Source organism: Piliocolobus tephrosceles, chromosome 12 (assembly GCF_002776525.5).
Source record: "Piliocolobus tephrosceles isolate RC106 chromosome 12, ASM277652v3, whole genome shotgun sequence".
Taxonomy (NCBI): Eukaryota; Metazoa; Chordata; class Mammalia; order Primates; family Cercopithecidae; genus Piliocolobus; species Piliocolobus tephrosceles.
The window spans coordinates 51,269,835-51,279,347 of NC_045445.1; the positions used below are offsets into that span (position 1 = coordinate 51,269,835).

The 9,513-nt window shown below is 39.2% G+C and overlaps 1 protein-coding gene across 1 annotated transcript in view; it reads right to left on the reverse strand.

Annotated features, from left to right (window-relative positions):
- Positions 1–9,513, reverse strand: part of RAB40AL (RAB40A like) — a 160,525-nt gene that overhangs the window by 85,243 nt on the left and 65,769 nt on the right. Inside the window, exon 6 of the mRNA XM_026451665.1 lies at positions 6,253–6,416. The gene's annotated coding sequence lies outside the window, so the exon portion shown is untranslated. The remainder of the gene's footprint in view (positions 1–6,252; positions 6,417–9,513) is intronic.

Sequence of the window (9,513 nt, forward strand, 5' to 3'; positions counted from 1 at the left end):
TAAAATAATAATAGAACAGAACAAAACAAAACAAAATCAATTCATTGCTCCCCTTTGAAGAATCCTAGGAGAACAATCCATTATTTTGAAAAGTAGAAATACAACAAAAGAATTAAACATTCATCTTCTTTTCCTATGCATACCATACTAACCTATAGTTGATGAGGGGATGTTTCTTTTATAGAATAATTCAAGCTAACAAATGCCAAAAATAGAATTAGAACATCACACTGCTACAACTTTTAATGAAATGTGGATTTATACAACAATCTTTAGAGGCTGCAAAATACTTGAGGTATAATGCAGATGGGAATTTTTATAATCAGTAAATCTAACAACTTTTGAACCTAGTGATCAAAGGAGAGACAACTAGATACAATGAGCCTCCTCCTGGTATAATGCTATAGGAATAAACACCACCACATATTAGGTACTTCTGCCAAGAAATCTGAATTGGATCAAGACTCTAAATCTAATACAAATTTAAAGGAAAAGAAGTTGCCAGTGGAATATAATAAACAACACAATAAGGATATAAGTCAGCAAAATCCACAAAGCAAACTCCACAGGGCAAAATATCTTAAGCAAATAAATTGGAATGTGTGATGGTTAATTTTATGTGTCAACTTGACTGAGCAACAAAGGGCCCAGATGTTTTGTCAAACATTATTCTGGGCTGGGCACGGTGGCTCATGCCTGTAATCCCAGCACTTTGAAAGGCCGAGGTAGGCAGATCACTTAAGGCCAGGAGTTCAAGACCAGCCGGGCCAACAGCAAAACCCTGTCTCTACTAAAAACACAAAAATTATCCAGGTGTGGTGGCACACGCCTGTAATCCCAGCTACTGAGGTGGCTGAGGCAGGAGAATTGCTTGAACCTGGGAGGTGGAGGTTGCAGTGAGCTGAGATGGTGCCACTGCACTCTAGCCTGGGCAACAGAGTGAGATCTTGTCTTAAAAAAAAAAAAAGTTATTCTTGGTGTGTCTTTGATGGTATCTCTGGATGAGATTAACATTCAGATGGGCGAACTGAGTAAAGCAGTTTGCCTTCTCTAATGTGCACAGGCCTCGTCCAATCAATTGAAGATGTGAACAGAACAAAAAGGCTGACCAGGAGGAATTTCTCTGCCTCATTTCCTGAACTGAAACATTGGTCTTTTCCTGCCTTTGGACATGAATTCAAATCACCTTTTCTTGTGTTTCTAGCCAGCAGCCTTTTGGCCTGGAATTTACCACATTAACTCTCCTGATTCTCAGACCTTCAGTTTTGAATAGGAACTATACCATAGGCTCTCCTGGAAATCAAGTTTGCCTACTGCAGATGTTGACAAATCTCAGCCTTCATAATTACATGAGCCAATTACTTATAATAAATCTTTATCACTATGGCTCAACTTATAATTTTTCAACATTATGGTGGTACAAAAGTGATATATATGCATCCAGTAGAAACTGTGCTTTGAGTACTCATACAACTGTTTTTCACTTTCTGTATAGTATTCAATAAATTACACAAGATATTCAATATTTTATTATAAAATAGACTTTGTATTGAATGATTTTGCCCAGGTGTAGGCTAATGTAAGGGTTCTGAGTGTGTTTAAGGCAAATTAGGTTAAGCTGTGATGTTCAGTAGGTTAGGTGTATTAAGTGCATTTTTGACTTACGGTATTTTCAACTTAGGATAGGTTTATTGGAATGTAACTCCGTAATAAGGACCCTCTGTGTGTATATGTGTGTGTGTGTGTACATATGTGTGTGTGTTTGTGTGTGTGTGTACGCATACAGGCATATCTCATTTTACTGTACTTTGCTTTATTGCACTTCACAGATATTTCATGTTTTTTTACAAACAGAAGTTTTGTGGCAACCTTGCATCAAGTGTGTCTATTAGCACCATTTTTCCAATAGCATGTGTTCACTTTGTGTCTCTGTCATATTTTGGTAATACTCACAATATTTCAAACTTTTTCATTATTATTTTAATAGCTGTTGTGGTGATCTTTGAACAGTGGTCCTTGATGTTACTGTTGTAATTGTTTTGGGGCAGGCACTACAAACCACACCCATCTAAGATGACTAACTTAATTGATACATGTATGTGCTCTGACTGCTTCACTGACTGGCTGTTTCTTGGTCTCTCTCCCTGTCCTCAGGCCTCCCTATTCCCTGAGACACAACAATATTGCAATTAGGCTATTATATTAACCCTACAATGGCTTTGAATGTTCAGGTGAAAGGACGAGTCCCATGTCTATCACTTTAAATCAAAAGCTAGCAATGATTACACTGAGTGAGCAAGGCATGTCAAAAGTCGAGACAGGCCAAAAGCTAGGCCTCTTGCACCAAACAGCCAGGTTGTGAACACAAAGTAAATGTTTTTCAAGGTGATTAAAAGTTCTCCTCTAGTGAACACATGAATGAAAAGAATGCAAAACAGCCTTATTGCTGATAAGGAGAAAGTTTTAGTGACCTGGATAGAAGATCAAATCAGCCACAACATTCCCTTAAGCCAAAGCCTAATCCAGAGCAAGGCTCTAACTCTATTCAATTCTATGAAGGCTAAGAAACATGAGGAAGCAGCAGAAGAAAAGTGTAGCCAGAAGAAAAGTTGGAGCTAGCAAAGGTTGGTTCTTGAGGTTTAAGGAAAGAACCCATCTCCACAACATGAAAGTGCAAGGTGAAGTAGCATGTGCTCATGTAGAAGCTACAGCAAATTATCCAGAGACATAGGTAAAATAATTGATGAGGGTTGCTATACTAAACAAAGTATTTTCAATGTAGAGAAAACAGTTTTATAGTGGAAGAAGACGCCATGTACAACTTTCATAGCTAGAAAGTAGAAAACAATGCCTGGCTTCAAGGCTTCAAGGACAGACTGACTCTTTTTTTTAGGGGCTAATAAAGCTGGTGACTTAAAATTGAAGTCAATGTTCTGAATATCCTAGGGCCCTTAAAAATTATGCTAAATATACTCTGCTTGCGTTCTAGAAATAAAACAACAAGCCTAAATGACAGCACCCCTGTTTACAGCATGGTTTACTGAATACTTTAAGCCCACTATTGAGGCCTACTGCTCAGTGATTCCTCTGGTGGACTCAGGCAAAGTAAATGGAAAAATCTTCTAGAAAGAATTCATCATTTTACATGACTTTGTGAACATTGTGATTCAGAGGAAGAGGTCAAAATACCAACATTAAAAAGAATTTGGAAGAAGTTGATTCCAATCCTCATGGATGACTTTGAGGGGTTCAAGACCTCAGTGGAAGAATAACTGTAGATGTGATGGAAACAGCAAGAGATCTAGAATTAAAGTGGAGCCTGAAGATGTGATGGAATTGCTGCAATCTCATGATCAAACTTGAACAGATAAGGAGTTTTTTCTTCTGGATGAGTAAAGAAAGTGGTTGTGGCCGGGCGCGGTGGCTCAAGCCTGTAATCCCAGCACTTTGGGAGGCCGAGACGGGCGGATCACAAGGTCAGGAGATCGAGACTATCCCGGCTAATATGGTGAAACCCCGTCTCTACTAAAAAAATACAAAAAACTAGCCGGGCGAGGTGGCTGGCGCCTGTAGTCCCAGCTACTTGGGAGGCTGAGGCAGGAGAATGGCGTAAACCCGGGGGGCGGAGCTTGCAGTGAGCTGAGATCTGGCCACTGTACTCCAGCTTGGGCGACAGAGCGAGACTCCATCTCAAAAAAAAAAAAAAAAAAAAAAAAAGTGGTTGCTTGAGATGGAATCTACTTCTGGTGAATATGCAGTGAACATCATTCAAATGACAACAAAAGGTTTAGAATATTACATAAACTTGATAAAGCAGTGGCAGGGTTTGAGAAGATTGACTTTAATTTTGAAATAACTTCAACTCTGGGTAAAATACTATCAAATAGTATCACATGCTTATGGAAAAATCTTTTGTGAAAGGAAGAGTCAATGGATGCAGCAAACTTCATCGTTGTCTTATCTTAAGAAATTATTAGAACTATGCCAACTTTCAGCAACCATCACCCTGATCTGTTAGCCATCAATGGCATCAAGGCCCTCCACCAACAAAAAGATAATGATTCACTGAAGGCTCAGATGATTGTTAGCAGTTTTTAGCAATAAAGTATTTTTAAATTAAGGTAAGTACACTATTTTTATAGACATAATGCTATTGCATATTTAATAGACTACAGTAGTATAAACGTAACTTTTATATGCAGTGGGAAACCATAAAATTCATGTGACTTGCTTAATATGGTATTTGCTTTATTGCAGTGGTCTACAACTGAACCTGTAATATCTCTGCAATGTCTCTGTGTGTGTGTATATATATAAATATATACACATATATACATACATATATACAAGTGTGTGTATGTGTGTATGTATACATACATGTATACACACACATATACATGTATATATACACACATATATATGAGTGGTTCTATTTTGCTGGAGAACTCTGACTAAGGTAGAAGGTTGAAAAAAAGGATAGACCTTCTTTGAATTAAAAGGGACTTAACACTTTGGAGAAATTACAATTAAAACCAGGAGGAGAACCTCACCAGAACAACAAAAGTGGAAAAGATGGAAAATATCAAGTGTTGGTGAGGATATGGATTAAGTGAAACTCTCACACACTGCTGATGGGAATATAGATTGAAAAAAAAGACGCTGTAAAAACTGCTTGGTGGTATCTATGGAGCCACACACAGACATACCCTATGACTCAGGAGTGCTATTTTTTGGTATACGCCCAAGAGAGATGAAAATACATGTCCATCTATTTGATACAAACAAAAATGTTCATATGATCATTACTCATGATAAGTCAAAAACTGGAAAATACCCAAGTTTTTATAACAGGTAACTGTATTGCGAAATATCCAAACAATATAATACTTTACAGCAACGAGAATGAATAATCTACAACTGCAAACAGCAATACACGTTACTCTCACACACATTATGTTGACCGAAGGGAGCCAGACACAAGAGAGTGCATGCTGTATGATTCCAGTAATATTTCTTCTAACCTCCTGATAAAGTTTGAGGAAGGAGAATATCAACAACCCATTTCTTTTTCTTTTAAGTTACTTAGTGTCCTCTTATGTTATGTAGCGTAACCTCAGAGAAGCAAAACAAGTTTCTTCTAAGCCCTTTAGAAGTGAACAACTGCATATAAGATCAAAGGCTAATACTATGTCTGGTGGACAGACCACTGTGTGTGAGTGATTCAGACAAGAATCATACATGGATGCTCTCAGTCTGCACAAAATCCCACAGTGGTCAATGAGTCACCATGGTAACCATGCTGGCCAAGGAAAGGTGGAAAAAAAGCAAAGAATAATCACTCTGATCTGGTTCATAAAATGTGCAAAGAATTGAAAGAGACTGACATGACCACATCAACACTCCTTAAGTGTTTCTAACAATAGATACTCATCACAACTTCAGTGATATAAACATATATATATGTGCATGTACATACACTGATATATCCACATGCTCTCTCCCTCTCTCTCACCACCAAAGAACTCATGATTCATCAGGTGAGGAAGAAAAACACAATTCAACTGATTCAATTCTAACCACAAATATAAAATTGGAAGTACTATAACTATTCTTTTATAGATTGATCTTTCTAGAGTTGACCTGTAGATTATCTCTAGGCCTTTTCTTCCCTTCTTGAGTTGGATGACTCAGTTTTGTTATGATGGCTGTTCTCCCCAAAATTATCTATGTTTTCAGTGGAATCCCAGTCAAAATACTAGCATAAATTGTTTTCTAGAAATTAACAAGCTGATATTAAAATTCATGTGGAATTCCCTCAATTTTTGTTTTTCTGATTTAAAGTCTTTAAAAAAATGTAAAATGAGGCTAAAGCTGATAGACTGCAAGGAGAAATATTAATACATGAATCAAACTGCTAGGAACACCTTCTAACCAACTGCATAGTTCAACCCCCAACTGGAAGATACATGGGAATGACTTATACAGTCAGAAAAAAATTTGTATCTATTACAAGTGCATATTAAGATCAAGTTCTTTCTTCAGTGTGGGTAATTCATTGCTTTCAAAGCAGGCATCACTTAGATGGGTATCAAGGGCTACTTCAAAGCATGCAGCTGCTGATGAAAGGAAATTCCCCCTGCTAACCGTCTTCCCCAGTGATGAGATGAAAGTAGCTTCTTTACTTTTAGGCTATTTTGTGAACCTCACAGGAGCTATTCCACCACATGCTTTTGTTCAGATCTATGAACTCACCATAAGCAGGTGTCATGTCCCACCAGGGATGTAAGTGCTGGTGGTCTCCTAGGATTGTTGCCCTTTAAGTCAGGCGTAGAAGCTTTGGCAGCCATCATGACCCAAATCCTCAGAATCTGCCTCTTTCAGACACCTGATAGGAGCTCAGACATCCACATGAAGAGCTGTACAAGGAGAGAAAGAATCCAGCAATCACTGTGCTTTCTTAGAGTAACTATGTGCCTGGCACCATGCTAGGCACTGGGTTAGTGAACAATGACACTTATACAATTGGGCAGTGATCATAACAATTAGAAAGGTCATCAGTGGGTTTCTCACTAGGACCTTTTTCTTCTCATCTATCTTCTAACAACAAAATTGAAAAAGAATGAGAAGTGACCTCAACTCACACAGGCATTCCTGATTCTGCAATAACCACAGGGCTATGGGCTTGCATTTGTGTTATTACAATATTACAATCCTGGTTGCAGCAATCCTGTATGTGAGCATTCTTTTTTTTTTTTTTTTTTGAGACAGAGTCTTGCTTTGTTGCCCAGGCTGGAGTGCAGTGGCGCGATCTCAGCTCACTGCAAGCTCCGCCTCCTGGATTCACACCATTCTCCTGCCTCAGCCTCCTGAGTAGCTGGGACTACAGGCACCCACCACCACACCTGGCTAATTTTTTTGTATTTTTAGTAGAGACGGGGTTTCACTGTGTTAGCCAGGATGGTCTTGATCTCCTGACCTTGTGATCCTCCCGCCTCGGCCTCCCAAAGTGCTGGGATTACAGGCGTGAGCCACCAGGCCCGGCCGTATGTGAGCATTCTTATCCCCATTTTACAGAGGGGGAAGCTGAGGTCAAAGAGAGTCATTATCAGTCTCATCCTCCCACGTCTGGCCTTTACGTGGAAAGTAGCTACAGGACACCCTGGAGCAACACGCAACACTCACTGGTGTGAGAAATAGCTCTATATCTCTCTCATTGATCCCAGGGCAGTTCAGCCCCCACCATGGGGCACCCACACCCTCAGCTGAGTCCCAGACACCTGAAGGTAGGACCTTGCTCTCATAGCCATATTCTTCTAGGTCTTCTGCTCTATTAAAAGATGCAGAAGCCCCATAATAACTTCAGGTTTCCATGGCAACTGTGATGCATTGACTTGTCCTCTATATCTCACAAGCCTTTGCATAGTTCCTTTGCCTATAGCTGAAAGCAAAATACCTTCACACTTTAGACCACCACCTGCGAAAGCATACTCACTAGAGGAACTAGGCTGGGACCCAGGCAATTGGGGGAACTCTGCCCAGTTTGGTAGAAGAAAGCAGGTCCCTGTGGTCAAAAATTTTATTTGTTTAAAAGTGACAGTAGAGGAGTATCACCAGTATTCAGAGACCCAGGAGGTACCCCAGCGCTCTTGGTGATGAACTAGCCCTCTGAGAGTGAACTTGCAAAACCCACACATCATGCTAAGTGGTTAGTCATCTGTGGCGGAAAACTAGAGACTATCTACAATCATATTTATGATTAAAATGATCTAAATGACCTAAAATACCATAAAATGTCATTTAAGGAATCTCAAATTTATTTCATGGAAGCAGGCCTATAATAATATAATCATTTAGTAGGCAGACATCTAGTCAATTCAATAATACATTGGGTTACCCTGGAAATTTTTTATCTTACATTTTTGATACTTGTGGAGAGACATCCATGAAAAAAAAAAAAAAACATGTAGCCTCTCTACACACTCACTCACTCCTTCTCTGTCACAGGAATGACTTAACTGATTGGTAAATCTGAAAGGAGAAATGGGTTGTTCAACCCAGGTCCTCTCCCTTCAAACCTCTAAATAGTAAGCTGCCCTTCTGGGCAATCATTCTGCTCTGTCCTCAGGGATGGGTCTTACAACACACCTACAGCTCTACTCCCCTTTCTGTGCCTCACTGGCTCCTCAACTCTTTCTACGGTCTTGCTTTACAATGCTTTCGTGTTTAAAAAGCCCCCAAAATACCTTCCTGCTCTTAGTCTGAACTCTAAACCAACTAAAAAAAAAAAAAATCACAAAAAACTAATAAGCATAATACATTGACCTTATTCCTCATAAAAGTGATATTGGAGAATATGACTTAGATTTACTGTCACATGGGCTTTCTATGAATGAACCCTAGAACTGGACAGATTAGTCCATCCAGCAGTGCTGCATTGGGACAGTCACAAAGGTCAAGGAGTGCAATGAACAGTTAACCGCGTGCTGTCTCCTGAAGGAGCCCTGACTATGTGTACCCAAGGAAAGTAATCTCCTTGCCAAGGGCTATCCCTGTAGCAGGAGAAAGTATCTCAGGACACCTTCTTTGAAAAACAGTTCACAAGTGATAGATATCCCTTGTCTCAATAGCATATTCATCAAGCAACCTGCTGAAGATATGATTTTCCATATGGCTTGGGAGTAGCATGTAGTAACAGCCTCTGAATTCCTTCAAATGAGTAATTGCAGCGGAAGCTCCTTTTATGGAGGGGGATTTGAATTAGGTTCTAAATTCCAAGAGCGGGTTGAAAACCATATATTGTGAAATTTTCCCTTGAAAAATCACTTCAAGAAGGAATTGAGGAAATGTTCATAATTCAATACCCACACATAAACTCATATGCAGATTATGGCAAAATTTATAACAAAGTCCTACCAAGGCTTTAAGGCTAACAGAATCTCTACAAATTCCAGTATAATAGATTAGAGAAAAAGAGAGAAAGTTCACCAAATCCACATGTTTTGGATATTCATTTCTACTTAACAAATCGTCCCAAACAATAGCCATTTATTATCTCTCAGGATTTTGTGTGTTCACTAGGCTCTGCTGGATGATTTCTGCTCAATGTGGTATCTATCACCAGGGACTGCAATCATCTGAATACAGACAAATGCATTCTGGGACTTCCAAAAAAGCTCACTGACATGGATGACTGATGCTGGCATCTGCTAGCAGCTCAGCGGGGGCTACTGTGTAGAGCACCTTGGTTCAATACAGAGTCTTCCATGGGAAGCATAAAAGATGAAACACAGTACATCCAGGTAAATCTGAATGTTTTAGTGTATATAATTTTGTTTATCTGAAGTTCAAATTCAACTAGTCATACTGTTTTGTTTTGTTTTAAATCTGGAAAGTCTAAGGGGTGACCCTATGAATCCGTAAGTTTAATGACCATCTGACATGATTCTTCCAATGGGAAAGGTCTGGCGAAAACAAGCAGATCAGATTGTCAAAAAAAAAAAAAAAAAAAAAAAA